Here is a 12273-nt window from a genome sequence, read left to right on the forward strand (position 1 = left end):
TGACTACAACTGTGTACCTTTCTTTAATCAGATCTTTTTCCATTAGAATTAGTAGTAGTAATTAATTCTAATTAGTAGTACTACTAATTCTAATTAATTCCATTAGAATTAATGTTTGGGTTCCTTTAGCCTGCCTTAAGTATGTATGGGGAAAATAAAAGACTAATATGAGAAGGGTGGCATACAGATTTTTCTTAAGTTTTGAAAACCAACAGTAAACTTTTATCTGTCAGTCTCAGCAAGTTGAAAATGCCCGACTTAAAAAGGAAACACTGTTTCTCTCATTGTGACTTGCAGTATCAACCTGGTATATGACCAGCATGTATATCAATATAAGTGTTTATTTTAGCAATAATCAGTGTCCTCTATAATAGCTTCAAGTGTTAGAGCAAATTTCTCTTCATACTATAGGTGGATATGAGGGTATCTCTAATTTTGATTAAGTAGTGATGACCAAACTTTAGTCATCTGTTCAATCATTGTGAAAAATAACTATGGCCTAGTATAAATATCAAAAGCTGGCATTATTTAAGTAAATGCACCAGAATTTTTGGAAAGAAGGGTATGATGTATCTTGCTTTTACATGCAGCTGCACCTGTCCAAGTAACACATAAATTAAAAAACCCTGAAATTGCAGGCGTTTGGTAACTAATTTCACAAGCTGTGTGATGTTTGACATCTGCTTACAGGAAATAAGGACTATAGAATCCTATAGGGTAGGAGTGTCAAATTCACCCTGTGCCCTGGGCTAGATCTGGTTTGCACAGGCTCCTCCCAGGCTGGTTCTGTGGGGCAATGTTTGGAAAGCAGTGCAGGTCTGGAGCTAGTGGCTTCATGGAGCCACATTTGGGCAGCTTGGAGCTAGGGGCGTGCAGCAGCATAGAACTCAGAGGCAAGGGACAGAAGTTACACATAAACCACGGAAACCGATTCAAATCTGTAACACAACTGAAGTTCAATGCACATAAACTGCTTTGAAACTGGTTTAAGATAAACCTGGATGGATGTAGTATCAAAATTAACTGAATTAGGTTAAATCTGTTTATTGAACTTCTGTCCCCTCCAGATTCAAGTTAATTCAGTCCCCCAGTGTACCAGGATGCTTTGCAGCTCTGCTGCAAAACTCTCCAATGCGCCCCCCCGGCCACTCCAGATAGTGGGTTGGGCTAGCTTTGACCCAAGCTGTCTGCTTCAGTTGAGCAGGGAGGCATGCTCTAACACCTGGGCCACTGCAGGCATGTGGCTGAATTTCGGGAATCAAAAGTGAATATCTGTTCACTTGCTTGTCAGTTCAATATACGTAGCTTAGACTAACATGTGAAGACTGAATTGATTCAGCTTCCAGCTTTTTAACTGTCTGTACTTAACATGGCTGGGCAGTGACACAGAGCTGGGGGCATGCAGCTGCATGGAGCCATGTTTGGGCAATGGCCCAGAGCTGGATCTTGGGGTGTGCTTCAGTGTGGACACAGACATGACTATCGGTGGACATGGACATGGGTGTGACTATAGGTGGCAGTCCCCTGGCCCCTCACTGCTTCCTGAATGTACCCCTACAGCTGCACACCCCCGGCTCTGTGCCACTGATCCATGCCATTGCACATCCTTGGCTTCTTGCTGATATGTGCCCCAAGCTCCATGTGGTCTGAACATGGCTCCATGCTGCAGCACACTCTTGGTTCCACATTGCTGCATGCATGCTGCATGGCACTGCCAACTGGCCAGAGTTCCATGCTGCCACCTGAATGCGGCACCGTGCAGCCTTACACTCCCAGCTTCATGCTGCTTCCTGTCATGGAGCTCTGGTTGGTCTGCAGTGCCAGGGGCATGCAGCAGTGTAGAGCTGACAGCATGCACTTCCAGTATCTCCACTGGACTACGATGGCCTGGATGTAACAGTTTCCTGGGCTGTATGTTTGACATCTTTGCTATAAGGCTTTCTTCTAAGAAGGGTGGAATTAAAGGAAACTTGAGGCAAGCTTGATTGGACTCTTGAGTAGGTTAGGTTTTTTTGATCATAGCTACTGTGTAAGTATAAGATAATATTTGGAGATTTGAAGCATAAAATGGACCAAAAGGTAGTTTAGTTTCCGGAGGTTTTATCATGACTTGCTCCATTTTTTCTTGCTGCATATTTCTGTTAAGCTCTGAATAAAAATGGGAATCCAGAATTATGTGTTCTTTGCTTCTTATTTGTTTTGGCAGGGAGTGGATTTTTGGATCCATTTTTTGTTTACATTACTCTGCATTGTATTTCATTACCTATTTTCCCAAACACTGAGAGTTACTATGATTCTTATCTGTGTTTGCATTTTTGCACATGCTCCAAGTTGGTCATTGTATTTAATCATTCACCATGTTATGTGCTTTTTAGAATATTATAAAAATGGAAAGCATCTAAGTAAACTGTACTTAGGTATTTGTTGAGTTAAAGAAGTTAACAGCATTTGTACTAGCATGTCCCATGCATTGTAATTGCTGATGCCTGTAACCACCTTTTCTTCAGTGCTAGTCTGCCCTATTTGTCTTGTATCCAGTCAGCTGTGCTGTGATTCTGTAGGCCTTTGTCTGATGTGTAAGGTTTTATTCCAGCACAGGTAGACATGGAAGCTACACATAGGACGTGTCTACATGTACTTTTACACGTGCCTAAATTTAATGCATTTTTGCCTAATGTGCATTAAGGCAATTTAGGCACGCGTCTACATGTGCATGTGCTAAGGCACATTAACGTGGTATGTGGACCAACTTGGGACTAAAGTTAGTCCCAAGTCAGTTGACATATACAGCGTTAATGTGCCTTAGCGCGTTTGCACATGTGTTAAGGTGTTTTAGCTATTCATGCCTAAATTTGATATATGCTTGTGTAGCTATCAAATGGAGGTGTGAATAGCCTAAAATTGTCATTTTTAAGGCACATTAGGGGTGCACACATGAAGATCCACGCCCTTGATGCACCTTAAAAATGGCTAATGCACCTTAAATCGGCATGTGTAGATGCGCCCATTGAGACAAGCAAAGCCAAGAACCAAGTCTGATTCTCCATGTAGTCGTTATTTATTTGTTTAATTATAAGTCACAGATCTACCTGCCTGCTGTCAGACTTGCAAGTTCTGTCCCAGTGATTTTCAGGTGGAAAATGAACTATTCTAGTGGTTTCCAACTTTCTGGCCCTGTGGACTGGATAAGTGGTGCACAGTTGGCACAGAGTTGGTCCGTGGGTGCAATGCTGCATGCTCAGATCTGGCCGTGTGTCAGACCGACCCTGTGTGCCTGGAACCAGCTATGTGCTGGTGCGATATGGTGCACAGAGCCACATTATCCATTCTACAGGTCTCCCCACAGGTCCAGAAATGTGGCAGCAGGGGAGTTATAGTACTTCTGTCACTGCTTCCCTGCCACCAAATTTCTGGACCCTTGGGCAGCTCTGTGAGCCAGATGATATAGCTCTGTGGGTCAGATCTGGCCCACAGGCTGGAGAGTTGAACACCGCCAATCTATTCTAATCTGTCCTATAGGAAAAAAAATAAGTTTTGCCCAAAGAACATTTTTTTTGTATTGCAACAATAAAAATGATGGCCCTGGGAAGCATTCTACAGGAGCCTTTCTTGCAGGCTCTGATTAATATCTGCCTGCAGGGAGAAAATAAGGCAGAGAGTTAGACAGACAGGGTGCTGTCCAGACTTAGAGTCAGTGGAGACTGCTGCTCAGGCTCCTGGGCAGGGAGAGAGGCAAAATGTTCAGCTCCTGCATTCTCTACCTTACAGACTGTTGTTAGTATGAAGTTGACAAGAGCCTGCCGGGCAAATACACACAAAAATTCCATTTGGATTTCTCTCAAAAAGAGAAATCATTTTAGGGAAATCATTCTCATGATTTTCTTTTTAAATATTTTTACTTTTTGTCTTAATTTAAGAGAAAAAAAATACAAAAATGCAAAATTTTCCTTGAGAAGAAAGTTCCATTTTCTGGCCAAAAGTAGGGAAGAAACAGGATTTATCTTCATCAGGTTAGCATGATGCTTAGCTACAGCTTTCTAAGCCTGACCCATGTCATTAGGCAGCTCTAATTGAAAGCTGGGCAGCAATACCATCTACCAAAGCTAGCAGTGTAACCTGGGGGTTACCATGGACAATAAGCTGAATATGAGTCAGCAGTGTGCCCCTGTTGCCAAGAAGGCTAACAGTATACTGGGGTGCATTAGTAGGACCATTGCCAGCAAATCGAGGGAAGTGATTATTCCTCTCTATGCAGCACTGGTGAGGCCACATCTGGAGTCGTGTGTCTAGTTTGGGCCCCCCACTACAGAAAGTACGTGGACAAGTTAGAGAGAGTCCAGCAGAGGGCAAAGAAAATAGTGAGGGGGCTGGGGCACACGACTTCTGAGGAGAGGCTGAGGAAACTGGGTTTATTTTGTTTGGAGAAGAGAAGACTGGGGGATTTGATAGCAGCCTTTAACTACCTGAAGGATGGTTCCAAAGAGGATGGAGCTAGACTGTTCACAGTGGTGGCAGATGATAGAACAAGGACAATAGTCTCAAGTTGCAGCAAGGGTGGTTTAGGTGGATATTAGGAAAAACTTTCTCACTAAAAAGGTAATAAAGCATTGGAACAGGTTACCTAGAGAAGTGAGGGAATCTCCATCCTTGCGGGGTTTTAAGGCCCAGCTTGACAAAGCCCTGGCTGGAATCATCTAGTTAGGGATGGTCCTTCTTTGAGCAGGCTGTTGGACTAAGTGTTTCTAGGATTTTAAGTTTATTGGATATACTTCCTGGGTCTCCCTGTCCCACTTAGCACTTTTGAACTTTGTGCACCTATTTTTTAGCATTGTAAAGTTCATGTTGTCAGAGATTAGAAAGAGACTTAAAACTTTAACATGAAAGATCTTTCTTTCCATTTCTTTTTTTTTTCTCATTCCATTTTCTAACAGCAAGGTCTTCAGATATATTGCCAAGAAAGCAGCATTTGTCTTTTTTATTTATATTTTTGTAAATGCCTATGAGTTTCAGCCTTAGACCAAGCCTTCCTAAGGCCCAACACTGTACAAACACAGAATGGGTAGAGAGGCCTTTTTGACAGGTTCATGGCAACATTCATGTGGATGATGGTACACAAAATATGTTCTGTGAGTGGGACTGCAAGCTTTCAAAGCATGGCTTTTCTCAGGCTGGTAATTTTCCTGTCATGGTGAGAGAGAGGGAGAATACTTTGCTGTTGAACAGCTCATTAAGCAGATATGTTTCTACCTTTTAGTAGGTGTAATAATGCTGCAATTCCAAATAAAGATGTGGAAATATGATGATCCAGGTTTCCATACAAGGATTTTTTTGGTTATTCCATAAAACCCAAGTGCTTTTAATTGTATTAGGAACCTCTCTTCTGAGGCAGGGGTAATTGAGATGTTGGATTTTATAGAGTAGGCTAGTGGTTATGCAGGTTTGGATCCCTGATCTCTTGTGTGCTGACCTTTATAACTTCAGGGAATCCCACTGCCCTCAAATTATTTCATAAATGAGATACAAGAGAAATCCTATCCAGTATGATTTTCCTTAATGATGTACTGCATTTACTCAACTATAAGACAAGGCTTCTTTCCCCAGTCAGCATGGGAAAATAAGCCTCTTGTCTTATATTTGCATATTGGCAACCCCCTCCCTCCATTAAATACATTGGCTATCATTAAATTGCTCCTAAAAGCAGCATGTGCTTAGTCATGGAAACCAACTTTGAAAATGATTGAATGCAGCCCATGCTGAGCAAGCCTATAAAACACATGGCCCATATTGGGCAAATACCGTTATGGGAATGTTGGGGTTTTTTTGAGTGGTCCTTAAAAAAAATGGGCAGTTGCTGCTCAGGAGAGAATGAGCACTGGGCCTGGAGTTACTACAATACCAGACCAGCACTTGGAGAGGCCAAAGCAAACTCCATCACCCTCCCTTAGTGCCAGAAATACTGATGGTAGCCCTTTTATTTATTTATTTATTTATTTATTTATTAATTTTTGGCACTTGAAAAGAAATGGGTGGATATTCCCTCCACAGGGAACTGGCACCAGGCTTGGAAGTACTATAATACCAGGCCGGCACCAAGAGGACCAGAGCCAGCCCTGACACCCTCCCTTTGGTGCCAAAAATGCTTGATCTTAGCCAAAAGGCCAAGATTCTGATTATAATCTAGCACAAGAATATACTACCACAGCGCATCTACCTAACATCTGGTGCCCATTGTGCTCGGTCCCCCTCAACACCACTCTTTTTAAGTCATGCTGAACCACTACATCAAATACATTTGACTTCCTCTTCACTCCCACAGCTGAGTAGTGTCTGTCTTTCTCATTTCCACTGGTTCCTGTTTCTTCTCAACCCTTAAATGTCTAGCAAGCATCACCAAAATAGTGTAGCTGAGAGGCTCTGTCACCCCCTCTCTCAGCCTGTTGCATGGGATTAGTGTGGCCCCTTTCCCTGTGGGGTGGAGACAGACAAGGCAACACTTGACCTTATTGGCATATACATTTTTGGAGGGTCCTAGGACTTGTGACAAAACCACTCAGTTCAGGTTGCAAGAGGGGAGTGGTGGGGGGAGGCTCATGGAGTATCTGGAGTACACACACACACTGAGCAGTGCTTGGCTGTGGGGTCACCTTGGCTTAAAATACTATTGATTCTGCTGTTCCCAGCCCAATGAACTGTATGATAAGTCATAAGCCTTTTGGGTCTGGACTAATATCATGCACAGTTTGTGTGTGTGTGTGTGTGTATGTGTGTGTGTGTGTATACATACATACATATATATATATATATATATATATACACACACACACACACACACACACATATATAATGCAGCTCAAAAGTGTGTTTATGGAGTACTTATGCTGAAATTCGCAGCAGTCAGGGTTGGGGCCTGAGTCATATGCAGCAATGTCCTGTTCCCTTGTGTAGTTTTTGTCTTTTTAATTCATGACTCTTAACATCTACTAATAAAATTCAATCTGTTCTCCTCTGTTCCTTTTTCTGCCCTTACTGTCATATGCAGCTCACTTCCACATTGTGCTAAAAGAGAGAACAGTGTCTGACAGGGAGCATCAGTAAGGGGCAGGGGTGGAAGGCTGAAGAGGGGTAGAGGGCAAGGGGGCTATCTGATTCCAGTTCTACTTCTGTTCTGAAAGAATTTGTACTTAGGTAAAAGTGGGACACATTTGGTAAGATACATATCTTCCCAGCAGGGAACAGGTAGGTATGTTAATACAAATATTTTATACAGCTCCCTATTTAAGAACAATAATAGATGTTTTGCTATCCTTAATAACAGAGTTCTCCTCCTGGAACCAAGGGAAAGGAGAGTCACTGAGCCATTTTAGGGTCAGAGGAATTCTGTAGAGATGGCCCAGACCATACCCTAAACCTAGAATTTTGAGGCTGTCCTGTTCATTTGTAGAGCAGCAAACTATGCATGTGCTAGGAAGTTAGTGGTGTTTCCACTCTCCAGCTGCCCTCTGCTGTGGGACTGTCAAAAGAGCAGGTGAACTTTACACATCACCCTCAGACTGAAAAACACAAACCTGGAAAAACATGGAGAGAATGATCAGTTTTACTGAACTGATCTGAATGCTTGATTTTCTTCTTCTGATAAAGTCATGATTCACTTTAAAGATTGTTGTCATTCATTTTGTATAAAAAATAATGTAATTTCTAGTCATCAGGATTTACAAAAAAAAATTTTCCCCCAATAATCTGTCAGCAGGCAGTTACAAATTTTTGTTTAGAACTGACTGAAGGCATTTTAAGAGCTGTAATTTTTATTTCTTTTAAATCAACCTGCAGCACTCGGGTCTCTGGTTATGAGCACAACTGAAATATTATCTTTTACTGTAATCTTTCCTGACATAGGACTATATGCAGCTTGGACCTTTCTTCATACTGATTATCAGAGCACTGGAAGTCTGGGCTGGGGTTCTACATATCTCAGAGATTTTTAACTGTTGACCATTACCATGGTGTCTTGAATGCCTTCCACATAAAATCAGTGGTAATAGTGTAGCTCCTAATGTGCTATGTGCTCTTCAAGACAAGAATTGAGTTTCTGAAAATTTCTAACACACATAAGTCACTGATGCAATGCATAGTCTCTGACTAGGATCACATTCTAGTTTCATCAACTATTTTACATTATATTGTAACAAATTTACATTGTAACTATTTTACATTTACATTGTATGTTCATACCGTTACTCCCACTGGTTTCAGTATTGCCTCTAGATCCAAAAAGATAGTTTCCATTTATTTAAGCTATATCTGAGACACTTTAATTTTTATTTATAAAAATAATTTGAGGAAAATGTATTCCATGAACAATTAGAAGAAGAAAAATGCATATGGAAGTTATTTCATAGATTTCATAAACATTAGGGCTGGAAGGGACCTTGCGAGATCATCGAGTCCAGCCCCTTGCCCAAGGGGCAGGAAATCAGCTAGGGTCAGATAATCCCAGCAAGATAAGCATCCAAACACAACTTGAATGTGTCCAGAGTAGGTGCTTAGGGTAGACTCTGGAGACTTGGACAGTAAAGAAGTTTTTCCTTATGTCGAGTCTAAAATGGTTTTCCAGTAGTTTGTGACTGTTGGACCTAGTCTTCCCTAGGGGAGCCCTGATGAACAGAGTTTCTCCCAGGTCCTGATGTATACCCCTGATGTACTTATAGGCTGCCACCAAGTCCCCTCTGAGCCTACACATTTCTTGACTGCTGTTCTTCCAACAGTAGTCAGTTTTTCCAACGGTAATACAAAATCCACCTTAAATATCAGGTGCTTAAGTCTCATCTGTTGTAAACTGGCCTAGAACTGTTCATAAAGGCTAGGTACAGACATTCAAAGAGCCTGAGACAGAATCGATTCAGTCTTTTCAGGTTTTTCTGAGCTGCGTAGATTGGATCAGGAGTGAACAGAATACACATTCGCCCTTTGTGCGGGGGCACAGAGATGCCTTCACTGGCCAAGGCCAGTAATTTATACTGCTCTTAGCTGCAGGGAAGGGAGGAGCCAGCACAGTATCTATTCCCAGCCCCACCCTCCCTGCCAGCAACTGGCTGTCAGTGGTGGTGAGGCAGGGAGTGGAGGCTCCCACTGTGCACCCTTCACAGCTGTTCTGGCTGGGTTAGGGCCGCAGCAAGTCCACATGGCGGGGGGTCTCCACTTTCCCCCCTTTTCTCCAGCCCCTACTGACAGCTGGAAGAGGATAGGGCCAAGAAGAGAAACCACACTGGCCAGATGGGCCAGGCACTGAGGAAGGGGAGAAGCCCCACTACACAGCCCCTACCCCAGCTGTGCTGGCTGGGGGATGGGGTGGGAGCAGGGACCTCCATTCCCCCCCTGCCCAACTATCACACAGTCCAACTGACAGGTGCAGGCAGGATGTAGGGTTAGGGAGTAGGGGCTTTGCCACCTCAGCTCTGTTACAGGCCAGGGTTGGGGCTGGCCCAATGCTTGGCCAGAGCAGACAAGTGCTGGCCAAGGCTAGACCACCTGCCCTGTGAGGCAGGATTAGAAGGGGAGCTGCAAAGGCACCTGGGATGCTGAGGGACTCCAACCTGACTTGAATTGGGAGGGGTTCTGATGTTGAAGTTTGATAGACTTCGATGGACTAACCTAAAATGATTAAATCTGATTCTGCATCCATCCAGGTCTATCTTTGACTGTGTTCCACTGGTTTTTAAACCGGACTATGTACATTGAACTTCTGTTCTGTTACAGATTTAGGCTGGTTTCTGATCACTTATACAGGTTTATGTGTAATGTCTGTACCTAGCCCAAGTGGCCTGCTATCCCAAATTTTCTGGACAGTCCCAAATTTCTAAGATATGTTCCTGTATCTCCTAATCTTTCAACATGGGACTTATGTCACAAATTTGAAAAACTGATCCCAAGTTTCTGACTTGGGTACCTTTTTTGTGCAGCCAAGGTAAGTAGCATACCCACAACATCACACTAAGACCGGTATGCGAACTGGAACCAGAAATTACATAGTTTCACATCTGTAGATCATGTTCTGGCTTATGCTTCCTGAAAGTTTTTCACTTTATCAGTTGACCTCACTGGAGAATCTGTCCCTGTGTCTGTGCAGAGATTGTTTGGTATATTGGAACCAATGTTCTTGTTCTTTATTTTTCTCCCCTACAATGGATCCAGCCCCTTTTTACTGTTGTATATTCACCAAAGTAGGGAGGCACATTTAACCCTTAATTTGCTGTTTCTCCAGCAGTTGTGTAATAAGTGTGTGGGGCAGTTTCAATGAGATATTTATATTATTCTCTTTATATACTGCTGTACCAGCAGCACTGGACCAACTAGGAAAGGTCCAAACGTTGTTCAGTGAGTCAATAGACAGTGTGCTTTGTATACCAAAATCTTGCTGAGCCTCTAAAACACCCCAACTTAGCCTGCTGCTTACCTCAAGTACAGCTGCATCCCTCAAAAAGCCTAGTCCTTTTTGTACTTCCAAAGGACCTGTGTTTTCCATTGCACAGTTGGACACCGGTTGTTGTTGTTGTTGTTCGTCCTTTGAAGTTGAAGATAACCATGACATTACTTGGTTTGGTTTCTGTGAGCATGCGAGTGAGTGGTCAGGCCAACTTGTGCTTTGAACTATCTGTGGCTCACTGAGCAAGCGATGCCACTTTGGCCTGCTTGATCAGCAGTGGATATGCTGTTGTTGTGAGATTTGCTCTGTACTTTTGCTCTGTGTCAGCAGTTATCCTCCGCTCATAGACTGTAGCTCCAGTATGGATGAGGCTTCACCAGATGGAACGATCATAAGCGAGATCTTCTCAAGATTTTTGGTCAATGTTGAAACATTTCAAGGATGACTTCGTTTGTCCTCCCTGAGGGTGCTTTCCTCCTTGAGCTCCCTGTAGAAGATTTTTTTTGGCAGTTGCTCATCTGGCATCCTGGTGACATGGCCTGCCCATCTCAACAGATGTAATCAACTGGGTGTGGATGCTTGGGGAAAAAAAATAGACACTTATATTGAGCCCACAGAACCCAATTGTGCCCAATACTGTTGCACCAAAGTGCCTGAGATTCCAGTTTTAGGAATGGGAAGGAGACAGCCTGAGCACTCCCAAAAGCAATCCTACTCTGTATGCCAATTCTGTTCCATCTAGGGACAATTAACACCTTTCTACATAGAGCATTCTCCCAGTACATTGGTAGGAACACTTCTGAACTGGGTAGCATGCTTTCATTCAGACTGCTCAAACTCACTAAGTGGGTAGTTACTCATTTGGGAACCCTGCACCAGAATATTTAATGGAGGAGAAGGGTTTACCGGGCTTTAGCGAGGCTAAGGCAAGTGTCCAAGAAGCAGAAGACCCAGGTCCTAGGTTCCTGTCATGCTGAGGAACTTTGAGCTGCTCACGCTAAGGAACTTTGAGCATCACCTGGCCAGGCACTTTATACAGTTGAGGGTAAATTCCACCCCTTCCTTCAAAGTCAGGTGACTGGGAAGTCCAGACTGAGAAAGTCAGGATATCCAAATTACAGCAAATAAGTGTTTCCAAATAAGTGTACTGTTGGGCAAAAGCTAGGCCTCATTGCCACTGCTGCCTAATTTTGCTCCTTTTCCCACTTGGGCTGAATTTGTGCGTCATCCCAGAAGCAGTAAGAGTGGAAAAGAGTGAAAGTGGAGTTGACAGTCACCCTGGATCCCTTCTAAGTTTGTTTGGAAAAGGTTTTTGTTTTCATTTTTGGGGTTTTTTTTTAAAACAGTTTTTGTGTTTTGAATTTCATTTCTGCTATAAACTTAGCAAAGTTCTTATTCCTCAGTGCCTGTATGATACTCGCAGCTGTTTTATATTCATTGGTAAACATAAATAAAATATATGTTCTGAAGCGATATATCTTCCATTGTAATAACTCAAAATTGCTGAAATGTTTCCTTTTAATCTAGACAAAATTATTCTAGGCAGGGACAAGATGTTCAAGGCATAAGGAATAATTTTTAAAATAAATTTTATTATGTGAAAACCAGGGTATAATAATTAAAAGTTTGATATAGCTTTTAATCATAGCTTCTGGTATGATGAACTCTTTAGTGATATCTGAAGGTTTCTAAGAACACAGAACTCTTGAATCTATTTCTCTAACATGTTATTGTATACTCTGACATCACAATGATAGGTATGCTGCAGTATAAAAGCCTAAAATCACAAACAAGATAAAATAAGCAAATCAGTGATGTATTTATCAAAAAACATGAGTAAACCTTGTTCATTG

The 12273-nt window shown here is 42.5% G+C and overlaps 1 protein-coding gene and 1 pseudogene across 6 annotated transcripts in view; one reads left to right on the forward strand and one right to left on the reverse strand.

The window, feature by feature from the left end:
* The window catches only part of ARHGAP6 (Rho GTPase activating protein 6), a 575699-nt gene that overhangs the window by 466913 nt on the left and 96513 nt on the right, over positions 1 to 12273 (forward strand). The gene's annotated exons all lie outside the window — the stretch shown is intronic.
* On the reverse strand, positions 5863 to 6171 carry LOC112550076 (annotated as a pseudogene).

Source organism: Alligator sinensis, unplaced genomic scaffold (assembly GCF_000455745.1).
Source record: "Alligator sinensis unplaced genomic scaffold, ASM45574v1 scaffold312_1, whole genome shotgun sequence".
Classification (NCBI taxonomy): Eukaryota; Metazoa; Chordata; order Crocodylia; family Alligatoridae; genus Alligator; species Alligator sinensis.